Genomic DNA, 18,466 nt, shown 5'->3' with positions numbered 1-18,466 from the left:
GCGTGATTAGTTATGGGGGGACCATGTTTTAGGAAAGTTTTATTAAATAAAAATTAGAACGATTTATTTTGTAGGTGGTACAAACTACAGCTAAAGAAGAATGTCCACGTTTCACAATATGAGAAGCTACATATCCATTTCATAGTGTGTAAGATTATATGATGAGTTAGGTTCAATGATTAGTGGCATGACAACAATATTTCAAAAGAGCTGCAAAGACTTTCAATTGTGAAAGAGAATCTTCTTTACAGAAAATAAAAAATAAAAAAGATATACAAGATCATGAGGTTTGAGAGAAAGGATGTGCACTTGAGAGGCCGAAAGGAATTAGGAAAAAGGGGTAGGAAGGTAGGTTATGATAAAAAATTAAAAATAGCGAAGCATAAAATAATGGTTACGTTGTTGTTGACAATGACAATGATTGTGTGGAGGAAAAACCATCCAGAACCTCATCACAAGGGAATTAAAGAAAGTGACAAAAGATAAAAGAAAAAATAAAAATAAAAGTAAATCAATCAGGAAGCTAAGGTTTTATCGGGAATATTTTCATATATAAAATTCAAATAAAACAAAATTAGAGATCTCCCAAAGCAAATTTGGTTTCATTCGTGTCCTCTTTTAATATATGTAAATCATTATTTATTAAAACCACGATTTTGGAAAAAGCTTCATAAAGCATAAATTTTTCAATCATAAATCATGGAATATATCAATAATTTTTTATCGTAAATCGTGGATGTGAACCACAAATTATGAAACAGGTTTGCTGATTGTAAATCAGGAATAAGAACCAGGGTTTATATATACGAATCCCTCGATAAATTGTAGATATAAACTACGAATTTGATTAAAAAAATGGCCAGTGAGAAGAGCTTATATTGTTAAATGATTTTGTTCAAGTAGCCAGCACTATGGATTAGGGCGTTCGCGATGCAGTTTAAATCGGTTTTGAGTTAAAAATTTATTTGATTTGAACATTAATTTTATTTGTAGTATCATTTGGATTGGATGTTTTTTCTTAAAAATTTCAATCTAATTCGATCTGATTTCAAGCGGGTTGAATTGGATTGGATTTGCGATTTTATAAATTAAAAAAAAATTAAATATATTTAACAAGTCTCACCATTAAATTTTAAATAACCAACAATGACATAACAAATCTTAACAATGTCTTAAAAAACCAACAATAACATAATAATAGAAATAAAATTATAGGTTAGTTAAAATAAATAAATAAATCTCATTTGAAACATAAAATATTTATTAAATAATAGTAATACATGAATAATATAAAAATATATAACAAATTAAACATATTATAAGTAAAATTGTAAATATAACAGTAAAATAATAATATTATAACACATTGTGCGGTTTGGATTGGGTTAGATCGATTTTGAAAAGTATATTCGAAATCCGATCCGATCCATGCGTTTTTGTAAAAAATGGAATCCAATCAAATCCAAATTAGTGCGGTTTTAATAAGATTTCAGTTTGTATTGTATTGAACCAGATGAGCACACTATAAGAAGAAAAGAGCTGTTGGCACACTTTTTTCTTGCCACGCTTTAAAAGCATAGCCAAAAGTGGTCAATAGCCATGCTTTTTTGAGGGATTATTGATTTGGCCACATTTTTTTAAGATGCTTCAAAAACGTGGCCATAAAGAGAAACCGGCACACTTTTATGTGGGTGACGACTCTTAGTAATTTGGCCACACTTTTTTTATGCCACGCTTTTGAGAGCAACAGGCACGCTTTAAAAGTGAGCCAATAAAGTTATGTTACCATGACATTTTTAAAGCCTGCCAAAAGGTATGTAAAACTTTGGAAAGCAAAAGCACTTCATTAAGTAAAAACAAACGCATACACGCACTTAACATTTTTCATCAAACACATAAACTACTTCAACCAAAGCTTCTTTATCGCATACCTCGAATCCTAACCAAAAACTTCTTCATCGCGCCTCCAACCCTAACCCGAGAGCTTCATCGTGCCTCCGTTGAGCTTGGCTACCGTCTTCTTCATCTTCCTCATCTCTTCCTCATGACCCAAACCTAGAAAGCTCTAAGCCTCCATCTCTTCTCTCTTCTTCAAGTTGTGTTGTCACTGCCGTCCTAGTGTCGTCATTCCATCACCGCCTTCGAACCCTAAGCACAATCTCGGGATCTTCTCCTCCTCTACTCTCTCACACTTCCTTTGATTACACAACACACCAGCCTAGATCTATTCCTATCTTCTCAAATTTTAGATCCGAGTTTTGCATCTAATGCTTTTCATTTTTTATTTTTCTAGCTTTTATTTTGCTTGCTACGTTATTGGTTGCTGATTATTCAATGGATTCGATTCGTTGATGCGGAAAAGAAGGCAGCGACAGCGGGTAAGAGAGGTGGCAAGGTGGATACTTCATTGAAGGCATTGACATCAGCTTCAGCCTCATAGAAGGCACCCGACCAACTCGCCAATGGTGTCGGAGATATTGAAATATCGGATTGAACCTTTACCGGTGTCCTCTGCTCACATCCCTTTTCCAGGGATGTTAGGGTCAGTAACACTTCGGATGATGTTGAATTGAATTGAATGTAATGTTTAGGGTTTTTCTTATTCTTTTGCCATTTGGCTTTAGCTATTTAAAGTTTTTGGTAACCAGTGGCATTATGCGTTTAATTAATAGATATTGTAATAATTACGTAGTGTGAAACATGAAGCATTCATGCTTGAAACTTCCAAGGGCAAGCACACCAACAAAGGATTTGATCTTTTCAATTCCACTGCACCAATACTAGATCTAAATGAGAAGCTTATTGTGGTTGGGCGAGTCATCAAGGGAGAGGATGTTGTTCAAGTAACTGAATTTGCGTCTCATTGTTATGTATGTCTCCTTTTTGTTGATCCTTATCCTTTCCCATTGACTTGAGGTTTTCTGCACATATTATCATGTCAAGGAAGTTAATGATTATCGTTTTTATTGCTAAATTTAAACAAATAATCAACTTCAAATGTGTTGTTCACTACATATATTTGTTTTAAAATTTCATTTCATCTCCATCTGTATAGATAAGTTAATATTCTAACTTGATGTTGTATTTGGAATGAAATTCCCTCGAAGCAATTTCAATATTAGTTATTTCACTTATAATATTTCTTATTTCTGAGAAATAATGAATTAATACTAGCAACCTGTGTAAAATCGACCACTGGTTTCATTATTAAGCGTCATATTCATTGTCACATGACCCTGTGACAGAAAGTTGAAGAAGTGGATACAATTAAACATTACAAACATAAATTCTCTATTGAGATACTTAATGTCACTCTTAAATAGAACATTTGAAGGCTGATTAATAGATGAGGAGCATAATGATGTCTCATATTCACACTGATTAACTGGTTTTGATATGGTTAAATGTTTTTATAGGGACGGTGAACATTGTGGATTTCACCTGGGGCTTCATCAATCAAGTGTTTTAAGCCTTAATGTTGTTTTATGCCATTGCATGTGTAGTTGTCAACAAAGGGATTATGCAATAGCCACTTACAACCGAGTCCGCAGTGAAGAAGATTGAAGACAACAACACTTTGGTTTTCATTGTAGACATGCATGCTAATAAGAAGAAGATCAAGGATGCAGTGAAGAAAATGCATGACATCTAAGCCAAGAAAGTCAACACTTTGATCAGGTGAGCATTTATGCAGTCATTGGTAAATTGAAATTTGTTTATAATCGAATCACCTATCTTCATATAAATTTATGTGTATTACTTTCTTGTAAGCCTGATGGAACACCCCATTGTGATTCCTTGAATATAGCAAACAAGATTGGAAACATCCAAGGTGTTTCCTAGCTTTACCCAGGTCACTTTTATTTAGATATTAGTCTGTCTTATGGTGGTAATTGATTGATACTATTGAAACAAGACCGAGTTCTAATTTTGTAGCTTTTTATTTGGTGTATTTTGTTTCAATTTGAATTAATCTTGGACCATTGGAAGAGCTTTCAAACTTATACAAAGCAGATATACTTCTATGTGAATCAGGAGTAGGTAATTTTCTTTAACAAGATTGCTTTTAATATATGATATTTCACATATATATTTCATCACCTTAGAAATTGAGCTCAATTAAAAAAATTTGGATGCTCACTGAACTTCTTCTGCAAATCATCTGACTACCAATTTCAGCAGGGAGCTGGCTGACTATATCATTTGGTTTGCCTAATTGCATAACTGTTATTAACTGTTATCTAAACTATTTGTTGTAACTGCTATCTATACTTGTGCTTTTCTTGTATGTTTTGCTTGTGTTTACTCTGGTGTGGTACTTTTGTTGATTGAGTATTGGTGCTGAATTGATATTAGTGTTAATTGATTTCGTGATTGGTTTTTGAATCTTTTTCTTTCTTGATTTAAAATTTTAAGTTTGGTGTCTCGTTGGTAATCTTTTCATTTAGTTTAATTTTCTTGTTTATCTTCTTTATCTTTAAAATCTTTATCTTATCTTTTTCTTTGATTTTCAAAATTTTGTTATCTTATCTTTATTTTAAAATTCAAATTTTAAAAGTTTAGTAGTTTGTTAGTCTTCCTTTATTTCAAATTTGAATTTTTTAATTTTCAAATCTTATCTTATCTTGTTTACCTCTTTCGACCTTATCTTTTTAATCCTAAAATTTCAAAATTTCCTTTTGACTTTTCCTTTTTAAGGTTCAAAATTTTTCAAAATCAAATCTTCAAATCTTGTTTGTTAATTGATTGTTTTAGCTTCTTTTGAAAATTTTTAACCTCTTTCTCTGTCATCTTTTTCGAAAAATTTTAAACTATTTCCCCTCTTTATTTTTGAAAACTCCTTTTTAAATAAAAGACACCTTTATTTTCTTTTCTCTTTATCTGAGTTTCTCACAAAGAGCTCTCTATATTCTGACATAGAGACTCCCTTGTTTTCCTCTTTCTGGTTTCTTTTTTTTTGTTTATGAGCAGAAATAGGGATAGAGAAGCTCTTCTTGATCCTGATCCTGAACCTGAGAGATTCTTAAGAAGGTGTCTACAACAAGCTCAAGCTAGTAGAACCAGAGGGAATCTTGCAGATGCTCTTAAACAAGAAGTTTAAGATACAACTATGGCAGCCAATCTAGACGCTGGAGGAGACGCAAGAAAGGTCCTTGGATCTTATACTGTACCCACATTTGATTTCTATGGGTGCAGCATCTCCAAACCTGCCATAGGTGCAAACAAGTTTGAGCTTAAGTCTCAACTGGTAACTCTAGTAAAACAGAATTACCAGTTTCATGGACTCCCGCAGGAGGACCCCAACAAATTCATCTCTAATTTCCTACATATTTGTGACACTGTCAAGACTAATAGAGTAAATCCAAAGGTTTACAAGCTCATGCTCTCCCATTTGCTATAAAGGACAAAGCAAGGCTATCGTTGGATTCTCAACCTAAGGAGAGACTGAAAACTTCGGAGAAGGTGGTCAATGGATTTTTGACCAAGTTCTTTCCACATCAGAAGCTAAGAAAGCTTAGGGTGGAAGTCTAGACTTTCAGACAGAAAAATGGAGAGTCCCACTATGAAGTTTGAGAAAGGTACAAACATCTGATCAGAAGATGCCCTCTTGAAATGATCTCAAAGTGGACCATGTTAGAGATCTTCGATGATGGCCTATCTGAGATGTATAATATATCACCGGATCACTCTGTTGGTGGTTCCCTTTACATGAAGAAGAATCTTGAGGAGGCGTAGGAGCTCATTGATATGGTTGCCAACAACCAATAGATGTACACTTCCGAGAGGAACCTTGTGAACAATTGGATGGCTCAGAATAGGGGAGTCATGGAGGTGGACACTCTGGATTCCATTTTAGCGTAGAACAAGCTCATGTCCCAGTAGATCAATATGATCTCTCAGTACTTGAGTGGGACAAAGTGCTCAGCTGCTTATTCCCCAGAAGCAGCCTATGAGGCAGACGCTAGTGACATTACATGGACCACCATAGAGGAGGTGAACTACTTGGGAAACACCTCTAGAAACTCCAACAACAATCCCTATGTGAATACTTTCAATCAGGGATGGAGAAATCACCCCAACTTTGGGTGGAGAGATCAGTAGAGGCCTCAACAAGGCTTCAACAGCTATCGGGGAGGAACGAACCAGAACCGGTTCAACAACAGATGGAGACTTCCGCACAGAGCCTCTCTGACCTTGCTACTATAGTTTGTAACCTCTCCAAGACCACTCACAGTTTCATGGTAGAAACTGGGTCTTCCATTCAAAATTTGGAGATACAGGTAGGTCAGCTGAATAAGAGGATCCCAGAGACCTCCAACACTCTTCCAAGGAACACTGAAGTAAAACCAAGAGAAGAGTGCAAGGATCTCACTATGAAAGCTAAGGTCGAATCTAAAGAGGAACCAGCTATGGAGGAACTGAAGGAGATCAAGGCTCAGGAGGAGACTGGAAGTGTCACCATGCACGTCCCTATGAAGATGGAGGAGCTTGAAGAACAACCCTCTCCAGACGTGCAAGAGAAACCTAAGGAAGAGCAACTTTATCTGTTCTTGGCAATCCTCAGGAAGCTGTAAGTCAATATCTCTTTTGCATAATCATTGGATAGAATCCCTCTTATATGGCCTGTCTGAATAATGTTATCTCTGAGAAGACGACCCCGAAGGGAGAGGAGATGGTGATACTGACCAAGAAATATAGTGCCTTGGTCCAGAAGAAGCTGCTTCCGAAGATGCCAGACCCTGGAAGCTTCCTTATTCCTTACACTATAGGGACCATCACATTTGAGAGGGCATTATGCGACATTGGCTCTTGCATTAACGTTATGCCTCTCTCCGTAATAAGGAAGCTGGGACACCAACAGGTGCAGCCCACTAGAATCTCACTGGAGATGGCAAACAAGTCCCTTAAACGGGATATGGTATGGTGGAAAACGTCCTCATAAAGGTTGAAGACCTTTACCTCCCTGCAGACTTCGTGATACTAGACATTGGGGAGGACAGAGACAACTCCATCATCCTTGGAAGGCCTTTCCTATCTACTGCCAAGGCCTTAATTGATGTGAAAAAAGGAGAGATGATCCTGAGGCTTTGGGAGGATCATATACTATTTAAGATCCCCAACCCTCACTCTCCAACAGATAGAGAAGGTACCATTGTGCAACACTTAGTATTTTAGCCCTCTCTCTCAGTACAGAGTCTTACAGAGCCCCCTGACATCAAACCTAAGTTTGGTGTTGGAAATCCACCATCAGCTACTGAGGAAGGAGGTACCAAGAAGAAAGTACCCAAAGGCTGGATGAACAAGAAGATTCCAACCGAAGACTTCTCACTTGGCATGCAGGTTGTCTTTACTAGAAGTCCAGTCATTCTACACACAATGAACTGGATCCTATCTCTGGAGTATGTTGAGTTGATCCATGAGAGCACAGGACGAAAGTTCACCATGAGGGGCAAGGATCTAACTCCCTATCAACCTCCATAAAGGAGTTGTCCATCAAACTAGTAACGACAAAGAAGTGCTTGTTGGGAGGCAACCCAACCATACGTAGAGTATTTTCTATCCTTTGTTTAATTTAGTTTAACTTTATATAATTTTATTTTCTACTCATTTCCATAGTTTTCCCTTGTTTTTTAGCATTTGTGATAATGTATAGCACGTAGAACAGGAACAGCACGCTGATGAATCCATATTTGATGATAAATTTTGGATTGATTTAAGTGGATTTCATCATATAAACCCACATTTATTCATCCAAATAGTATACTTTTGTGTTCTCTCCCTAAGTTGAGCTTAATTGTGAAAACATGCTAATTTGTGCTTAATTTAATCAATTTTACCCCACTTTCATCCCATTCGATGCCTTTATGGTTTTGATGAGTGATTTCAGGTACAATAGGTTGGAATGGCTTGATAAGAGTGGAGGAGAAGCATGCAATAGGGAGAAAACATAAAGAAATCAAAGGAGGAGCACACAGCCATGTGTGTATGCACAACATCCTGCACGTACGCACAAGAGGAAAATTCAACACGTGTGTATATGTACACATCTGTGGATACGCATGAATCAATGCGCATGACTCACTTAAAGAAAAATGCTGGGTGCGATTTCTGGGCCTCCAAAGCCCAGTTTTGGACTTTTTGAAGCTGATTGAGTGCTATATCAAAGGGGGCATCATTCCATATCAAGTGGAGAGCAATTAGGGCTAGTTTAGAAACATGCTTTAGGTTATATTCTAAAGAGAAAAGCTCTCCATTCTCTCTAGAATTAGGGTAGATTTCTCTTAGATCATGTTTTATTTCTTGCTTTGTTGTAGTTCCTTTTACTTTTTCTTGTTCTATTGCTTTGATTCTCCTATTTCTCCTTTTTATTTCTTGTATCTGGTTATGTTATTGTTGATGCACAATTATTAAGTTCAATTTCCTTTAATGCAATTTATATTTTCAAGTTCTTATTGTTTAATTGAATTGTTATTATTATTTTCTTGCATTTAATTTGGTAGTTGTGGATTTTATTATTTCTTGTTATTTTACTATGATTTCTTTTTATGCCTTCCAAGTGTTTGATAAAATACTTGGTTGGATTTTTTCCTAGTTTTTCACACTCTTGTTTGGAAAATTGGGTAATTAGGTGAACTTGAGTGGTGGATGTCCATTCTACATTGTGTGAGGATTGTTAGTTGATTTGGTTTCCATAAACTTTAAGCCTTCTATTAATAGAGTTGGCTAGGACTTGTGGATTGAGATGAATTATGCCATTTTGACTAATTCTCGATGTTAGGATTGACTAATTGGGATTAATTCTACACAATTACCATGTTTGGGGTCAATAAGTAGGATAAGAATCCTTAATTCCCCAATTCTTGCCAAGAGACCTTTTTGCCATTCAATATCCATTTTCATTGCTTTTACTTGCTTCCCATTTAATTACATGCCATTTTAATTTCTTGCCTTTTGCAATCAAAACCCCTTTTTCCTTCATAGCCAATAATTGAGCATTTCATTGCAACTCCTAGGGAAGATGACCCGAGACTTAAAACTTCCGGTTATTTTGTATTGATTGTGACATCCTTGAATTAAAATTTGATGTTGGTCAATTGTTGGGTTTGGACTATACTTGCAACTCCAATTCTATTTTGAGAAAAATTTCTAGCCCTCTAAGAAGTACAAATGTATGATAGACTAGACTAGAGGTGCGAAAGTCCATCCTTGGGCCCACTTTGGTTGAGTACTTAGGCTGAGCTTGGTGTCCATCTTGAGGAATGGGCATTGAATGCCCATTAGGTGGTTGATCCACGCTGCCTTGCTTTATGGTGGGCGTTGAACGCCCCAAAGGGGGTGGATCTTGGGCGTTCAACACTGGCTTGTCTCCTTGGGGCGTTGAACGCCAAAAATGTGGTAGTTCTTGGGCGTTCAACACCCAATATGGGCAGGCTCCATCACAAAACTGTGTAAACCATTATATATTGATGGAAAGCTCTGGAAGTTAACTTTAAAAAGCTATTCCGAAGGCATCATTCTGACCTATGTAGCTCCAGAAATGCTCATTTGAGTGTACAGAGGTCAGAATTTGACAGCATCTGCTACGCTTTCCTTTCCTCTGAATTAAACTTTGCCAAAGCTCCTCAGTTTCAGCCAGAAATTACCTAAAATCATCATAAAACACAAAAACTCAAAGTAGAATCCAAAAATATGAATTTTGCACTAAAATCTATGAAAATATAATAAAACTTGAACATAACATAACAAAAATAATATGAAAATGATGCCAAAAGGGTATAAAATATCCGCTCATCAGAACACCAAAGTGAAACTATTGCTTGTCCCCAAGCAACCAAAAAAAAGTAGGCTTAAAAAGAAGAGTGGGATACAGTAAATCTCAGAGTTTTTCAATGAAGCTCAGTTCCAATTGACGAGTGGCGCTAGTAACCATTTACTTCTGAATAGTTTTGGCATCTCACTATTCATTGAAGCTCAGAAGTGTTGGTGTCTTTAGGAGTTCAGAATCCGGATGACATTATTGACTCTCTTAGTTTAGCTCTTTTTGATTCTTGAACACAGCCTCTTTTTGAGTCTTGGTTGTGACCCTAAGCACTTTGTTTTTCTGTATTACCACTAGATACATAAACGCCACAGACATTTAACTAGGTGAACCCCTTAGGATTGTGATTCAGCTTTGCTAAAATCCCCAGCCAGTGGTGTCCAGAGTTCTTAAGTATACTCTTTTACTTTAGATCACAACTTTAACTACTCAGTCTAAAACTTTTCACTTGACATCTTCACATCACAAGAATTTAGTTAGTGGGGAGGACCTCATTTGAAGTTTTGGCCCATGAGTTTATATCTTTTAGGCCCTTTTAACCATTGATGCTTAAAGCCTTTGATCCTTGCTCTTGCCTTTTGGTTTAAAGAGCTATTGGCTTTTTCTGTCTTTTTTTTTTCACTTCTTTCTCTTTTTCTTTCTTTTTTCTACTTTTTCTTGCTTCAAGAATCAATATTTGGATTTTTTAGATTACCAATAATACTTCTCCTTTTTCATCATTCTTTCAAGAGCCAACAATCGTAACTCTAACATCAAATATGCACTGTTAATTCATGCATTCAAAAAATGAAAGTAATGCCACCACATTAAATAATTAGACTATTCTTATTATATAACTCGAAATTTATGTATCTCCCTATTATTTTTCAAGTAAAATTTTCTTTTAAGTATGCTGAGAAATACATGGAATATTTCATAGCTTTAAGACATAAACAAAAAATGATCATGCACTTAAAAATAGGAAGCAGACAATAAAACATAACGAAAATTAAAAAAATAACATAGGCAAAGGAATAGAACGTGACCACCTTAGTGACGGCGGCTACTGCTTCCTCTAGTGGATCCAATGGAGCGTTTGAGCTCCTCTATGCCTTTGTTGCTCTTCCCTCATAACTCTTTGATATTCTTTTATTTCATGGAGGATTGTGGATTGCTCTTGGTGTTCTAACCTCAGCTGATCCGTGTTGGAGCTTAATTCTCCTAGAGAAGTGTTCAGTCAGTCCCAATAGTCTCTAGGAGGAAAATACATCCCTTGACGTATCTTAGGGATTTCTTGTTGAGGCAGTTCCCCATGCTCTTGATGTGGTTCAAATCCCGGCCCTCTAGCATGCTCTATCCTTCTTTTAGTGATGGGCTTGTCCTCCTCAATGGGGATGTCTCCTTCTATGACAACTCCAGTTGAGTTGTATAAGTGATAGATAAGATGTGCGAATGCCAACCTTACTTTAGTAGAAGGCTTTTCTGCCACCTTGTACAACTCTTGAGGTATCACCTCATGTACCTGACGTACGAAAATTATGATTAAGAATTTAATTAAGAAATCAGCTTTGCAAGTACAATTATTAATCAATAAAATTTTGCGTATCAATTTAAAAAGGTTGTCACAAAATTTAGAAATAAATACTGTGAGTAGAAATCCCAGGTCGTCTCCCAACGAGTTGCTAAGAGAGTGTGAATTATTGATTAGGAGTTTTCTCAGAAATTTGGAGTTTGAGGAATTGGCAAATAAATAATTATAACTTAACAAGAGATTTATGTAATTTGAATAAAGGCCTTGGCTTAGGGAAGATTAATTGGAAGTTCTATCCTCATTGGAATTATCAAGATAAATATTGTTGTTCCTACTTAGTTAACCCTCAACGAATGAAGGAAAGTCAAGTAGTTGAGCCAACTTCTATTCACAAGTCCTAATCCTCTCCCTTGGGAAGGATTAGTGTTAGTGGTGCACGAAATTCAATCACACTTTTGTAACTCCGCACAACTAACCAGCAAGTGCATTGGGTCGTCCAAGTAATAATACCTTACGCGAGTAAGGGTCGATCCCACAGATATTGTCGGCTTGAAGCAAGCTATGGTCATCCTGTAAATCTTAGTCAGGCAGATTCAAATGGTTATGAGGTTTTGATAATCAAACGAAAAATAAAACGTAAATTAAAATAAAGGTACTTATGTAATCCATTGGTGGGAATTTCAGATAAGTGTTTGGAGATGCTTTGTTGCTTCTGAACCTCTGCTTTCCTATTGTCTTCACCCAATCATGCGTGCTCCCTTCCATGGCAAGTTGTATGTTGGTGGATCACCACTTTTAATTGCTACCATCCGTTCTCTCAGTGAAAATGGTCCAAGTACGGTTACTGTACGGCTAATCATCTGTCAGTTCTCACTTGTGTCGGAATAGGATCTCTCTATCCTTTTGCACACTGTCACTATGCACAACATTCGTGAGTTTGAAGCTCGTCACAGTCATCCCATCCCAGATCCTACTCGGAATACCACAGACAAGGTTTAGACTTTCCGGATCTTAGGAATGCTGCCAATTGGTTCTAGCCTATACCACGAAGGTTCTAATCTCACGGATTCGAATGCTCTATTGTCAGGAGAGGCGAATCAAATCCGTGGATCAGAGACCCAAGAGATTATACTCCGGCTGTCGTCTAATGACTACGTTGAATATCATGTAGACTGCTTGTGGTTGTCAGGCACTGATGAACAGATAATTTATACGCTTTTTTGCATCATTTTTATATAGTTTTTAGTATGATTTAATTAGTTTTTAGTATATTTTTATTAGTTTTTAAGCAAAATTCACATTTCTAGACTTTACTATGAGTTTGTGTGTTTTTTTTGGCTGAAATTAAGGGACCTAAGCAAAAATCTGATTTAGAGGCTGACAAAAGACTACTGATGCTGTTGGATTCTGACCTCCCTGCACTCGAAGTGGATTTCCTAGAGCTACAGAACTCCAAATGGCACGCTCTCAATTGAGTTTGAAAGTAGACATCCAGGGATTTCTGGTAATATATAATAGTCTATATTTTGCGCGAGTTTTTACGACATAAAATGGCGTCAAAACGCCAGCTCTCTGCCCATTTCTGGCGTCAAAACGCCAGAACTGGCATAAAAGTTGGAGTTAAATGCCCAAAGTGGCACCAAAGCTGGTGTTTAACTCCAAGGAAGACCTCTTCATGTGAAAGACTCAATGCTCAGCCCAAGCACACACCAAGTGGGGCCGGAAGTGGATTTCTGCACCATTTACCTCTTTTTGTAAACCCTAGTAGCTAGTTTCATTATAAATAGGACCTTTTACTATTGTATTTTCATCTTCGGATCATAGAGACATTCTGGATATCATATTTTCATACTTGGGGAGGCTGGCCATTCGGCCATGCTTGGACCTCCAGACCACTTATGTATTTTCAACGGTGGAGTTTCTACATACCATAGATTAAGGTGTGGAGCATTGCTGTTCCTCGAGTATTAATGCAATTACAACTATTTTCTATTCAATTCAAGCTTATTCTTGTTCTACGATATTCACTCGCACTTCAACCTGATGAATGTGATGATCTGTTACACTCATCATCATTCTCACCTATGAACTCGTGACTGACAACCACTTCCGTTCTACTTAAGATTGAGTGTGTATCTCTTAGCCGCCGTTCCGAAAGATCAGAGTCTTCGTGGTATAAGCTAGAATTATTGGCGGCCATTCCTGAGATCCGAAAAGTCTAAACCTTGTCTGTGGTATTTCGAGAAGGATCTGAGAAGGAATGACTGTGACGAGCTTCAAACTCGCGAGTGTTGGGCGTAGTGACAGACACAAAAGGATCACTGGATCCTATTCCAACATGATCAAGAACCGACAGATGATTAGCCGTGCGGTAACAACGCATTTGGACCATTTTCACTGAGAGGACGGGAAGTAGCCATTGACAACGGTGATGCCCAAAATACAGCTTGCCATGGAAAGGAGTATGAAGGATTAGATGAAGCCAGTAGGAAAGCATAGATTCAACAAGAACAAAGCATCTCTATGCACTTATCTAAAATTCTCACCAATGAATTACATAAGTATCTCTATCTTTATTTTCTGTTTATTTATCTTTTAATTATTAAAACTCCATAACCAATTTGAATCTGCCTAACTGAGATTTACAAGATGACCATAGCTTGCTTCAAGCTGACAATCTCTGTAGGATCGACCCTTACTCACGTAAGTTTATTACCTGGACGACCCAGTGCACTTGCTGGTTAGTTGTGCGAAGTTGTGAAAAAGAGTTGAGATTACAATTGTGCGTACAAGTTGTTGGCACCATTGTGTTTCACAATTTCATGCACCATGTTTTTGACGCCGTTGTCGGGGATTGTTCAAATTTGGACAACTGATGGTTCATCTTGTTGCTCAGATTAGGTCATTTTCCTCTTATTTTGTTTTCAAAAAGTTTTCAAAAATCTTTTAAAAATTTTCTTCTTTTTCATTTTTCCAAAATAATTTTCGAAAAATCCAATAAAATTCATAAAATCATAAAAACTCAAAAATATTTCATGGTTCTTGTTTGAATCTAGGGCCAAATGTTAAATTTGGTGTCAATTGCATGATTTTAATTTTCTTTCAATTTTTGAAACACATACATTGTATTCTTGATGATCTTCCAGTTGTTCTTGATGAATTGCCTTATTTTGTAACAACCCCGTGTTTCAAGTACGTGAAATCTTTTTTGAAGGCACGGATTTCTCCAAAAGATTAGTAAAGGGAACACCTCTTATATATCATAAAGTATCTCAATCCTCATTGTTATTATGTCATCTTTAAGCTAGAACCTTTCTGAGGCAAGCTCGATAACGCAGTGATGAAGAACCTAGTTTTTGAACCATATCGGTTAGGAGTTTTGATTCTAGTTTTCGTAAATAGCCACAGTTTGATGAACCGGACTAGATTCATGAGAGAAGAGAGATAATAGTATAGTATTATCATTACATTAGTATTAGAAGATGCTTGAATGATATTATAAGGTTACCTGGTCTGTTTTAGTTAAAAACAGAAAATCGGTTTAACCAGGTTCACAATTTACTGGTGCAGCTTAGCACCGGCACTCTCTGATGACTTTAACAATGCTAAGGCCTCATCATACATGATCTATTCTCATATTAAATATGTTACTAGTGTCTTTTATGCTAGTAGCTCGGAAAAGAATTTTTAGAGATGTTTTTACGTGTGTTCCGATACACCTAGTTTTAGTAGTTATACACCTGAGATATTTTAATATTATTTTAATCCAACTTCAAGCCAACCAATCAAAACTCACCCTACACCCCCAAGACACTCCAAGGCTGTCTCATTTCTTCATTTTGGTCGAAAATAACAAGAGAGAAAAGAGAGAAACTTTCATGAACACTTAATCTTCAAAGCTTGATTTCTTTTGAATTAAAACTCAAATCAAAATTCCGATTTTACCAAAATGATCCTTTCTTCTTTCTTTACATAACCATATAACACATCAAGGACGGAAATAAGGTGAGATGGCTGTCTCCCTCCCTCTTCAATTCGGTTTTCAAGGAAAACCATGCAAAACATGTGTTTTCTTGATGTTTTTCCTTAGGAATCAAGCTTAACTTGACTTGAGGGCCAAGAAACGTGAATTTACAGCAAGTATAAGGTTAGAAATCACTTCCTAACATGCTGAGTGAGATTTGGTTAGTTGAGAATTTTTGGATTTAAAGTTGTTCTTGATGTGATTTAGGAGGAGAAAGTGCTTAAGGACCACCTGAAAGTCTAACCGAATTAGGAGCAGCAAAACCAGGTAGGGTGTGACGAATTTAATCTTGATTGATTATGTTTTAGATGTGTGATTATGATATGGTTTGGTTATGCTTGAAATTGATTGCTTATATGAGTTATTCTTGGTGAAAGTTTGTTGAAATTTTCATGAAATTTGATGATATTCAAGCTATGGATGTTGTTCTTGAGGGCTGATGGAAAGACGAACCATAGATCTTAAATTGGGGTTCAATTTGTGTTAAAATCATGTGGAAAAGATGGGGTTTTAGTGGTTGAGAATTTATTATGAATTTTGGTAAAAATCGGTTGCTGAAAAGATTGAAAAATGAGAAAAAACAGGGAAAGAATCTGAAGAATTTATGAAGAACATGAAGAACACTTTGAGTGTGGTGAAGAACAATGAAGAACACCTTTTTGATTCATAAAAGGGCAAGGAAGTAATTAATTTGGTGTTTGGGGGGTTATTTTGTAATTTCTGAAAGATAGGGTAGTTAAAGTAGAAACATTAAAAGTTACGGGTGGTAAAAAGTGAATTTTAAAGGTTAAAAGTAAAATGTAAGTTGATTTTTCGAAAATTAATGATAAAATAATAAATAATAATAAAATATTAGATAATAATATTTAATTAAAAATAATATTTTAATAAAAATAATAAAATAATGCAGAAAAGGCAATTTTCTGTAAAAGCTTTAGAAAGACAACTTTAAGTGCAGAATCTCATAATTACCTTCATAAAACACTTAGGGAGTGGTAATAACATGCTAGTGAGGCAAAGATAATAGAAAGATAAAAAGTTGAAGAAAAGATAAAAGTCAAAGAAAAAGTCTGTAAAGTTTTAATGACATAAACAAACAGAGATTAGTGAACGAACTAGGGCAACATAGTTAGTCCTTGAGTTGCGACTAGGGTTAGGTATAATATAAAAAGTAAGAATGTTTCAGTATAGACTTAATGAACCTATACTTGGGACAGAGTAACTATTCATACCAAAATTTACATAAGCTTTAAATACATTTGTTAAGCAAAACAGAGAACAGAGTAATCAGAGTAAAGTAAAGAGATAAAGAGAAAAAGAGTAATACAGATACAAAGGAAAGAGTGATCAGAGAAAAGTAAATAGATACAAAGAAAAGAGAAACCAGAATAGAGTAAAGAGATATAAGGAGAAAAGAGTAATATGATAAAGAGAATAGAGGACAAGTAAAGGCCTGTTGAAAAGTCATTTGTTACGTTAAGGCAACCCCAGAGATATCTTTGTTTTCATCTGTTGCATTGTGGCAGTCAGATGGATGGTAGTACGACCACTGAGAATGCTTTCCTGGGATACCTTGCTATAATGCTTTGCTGTAAGACAGATGTTGCTTACAGAGGTATCGAGATCAGTGTACTCCTGTAAGACAGAGGTTGCTTACAGTGAGTCTGTAGTTGCTCCTGTAAGACAGAGGTTGCTTACAGTGAGTGTGTTGTTGCTCCTGTAAGCCAGAGGTTGCTTACAGTGAGTGTGTTGTACTCATGTAAGACAGAGGTTGCTTATAGGGAGTGTGTTGTTGCTCTTGTAAGACAGAGGTTGCTTACAATGAGTGTGTTGGGTGTATATCGGCTAATAAGTGCCACCCTGCAAGACAAAGGTTGCTTGCAGTGGATACCCTGCAAGACAAAGGTTGCTTGTAGTGGGTATTGCCAACAGGAAAGCCTTATCCAGACAGAGGTTGCTGGGTAAAGTCGGGAGCAGGTATGTAACCAACAAATGAGCTCATTACTTGCACTAGGGCTAGACATGCATTATACTTGGTTGCGTATTTCCTCTGTTATGATTGTTGTTTGAATGTATGCATTCTTTGTTTTCATTCTATTCTCTGTGTCTCTATTTTGTTTTCTTGTATTTTTTTGTTTGTGTTTTGCTTTTTCTTTTCTCTATTTTTTCTTTTTATCTGTTTCTTCTGTCTGCTGCTTCTTGGTATTTTGTTATTTATATGCTAAACAATATGGAATTAATGAACGTAACTAATAACCCCGGCCCTACTAAGAACTCCCAAGTTCTTACCCCTTCTCTCTCCCTTCCCCTTTCAGATGGATGCATCAGTACCCTTCCATAATTTGCTGATGACTGTTCTGCAAAGAGGATTCCGCTCTAGGTAGTCTTCTGAGTCGAGAGTGAACTTTGTTACCTGTTTATATGTATATACTGTGAGGCCAACCAACATCTGCACCTTGCTTATCTATAAACTTTAGCCTAACTCCTCCGCATGATGTTGCTGTTATATGGCCACTCGATGAAGTACTTGAGAGACACTCTTTGATGACATATGATCGTGCAGAGGAGTAGTAGATAACCTTCTACCTTTTGATGACGTTCCACCTGACTTGAGTTTTGAAGACCTAGAACGTACTTTCCCTCGCTTTAGTAGTTTAGAGGGACTAGGTGAGTATAGAGTCTAGGCTAGCCTGGGCGCCAGCTTAGGGACTTCTTGAACAGGTCAGGACCTGGGATGTTGTATGTATATATATGTATATAGTTATTATCTAGCTATGTCTAGGGGTGTTCTAACTAAAAGTCTATACTCTAATAAAGGCTGGATCACCGAATATTATCAACTGCTTGAGATGTATTTATTTGTGGTTGTTTATAACCGTTTTATCTAGTATTATTTGTGAATTGCTTATGAATGATTCTGTTTATTAATCCAAACGTTTTAAAAAAAGTACCTCACAAACTAATTACGATTTTAACAACTAATCAGGCTCATATAATAAATAATAGATAATAATTTGGAAGACAAGTTGGTAGCGCTCAGTTTCTAGTATGATCATGACATACCAAAAATTGAGTCGTTGGTATCAGAGTAGTTCGTTCCTAGTAGAGCATG

The sequence above is a fragment of the Arachis hypogaea genome, chromosome 3, assembly GCF_003086295.3.
Source record: "Arachis hypogaea cultivar Tifrunner chromosome 3, arahy.Tifrunner.gnm2.J5K5, whole genome shotgun sequence".
NCBI classification, from domain to species: domain Eukaryota; kingdom Viridiplantae; phylum Streptophyta; class Magnoliopsida; order Fabales; family Fabaceae; genus Arachis; species Arachis hypogaea.
The sequence above is the reverse complement of the archived record's forward strand: the minus strand, read 5'-3'. Positions refer to the sequence as shown.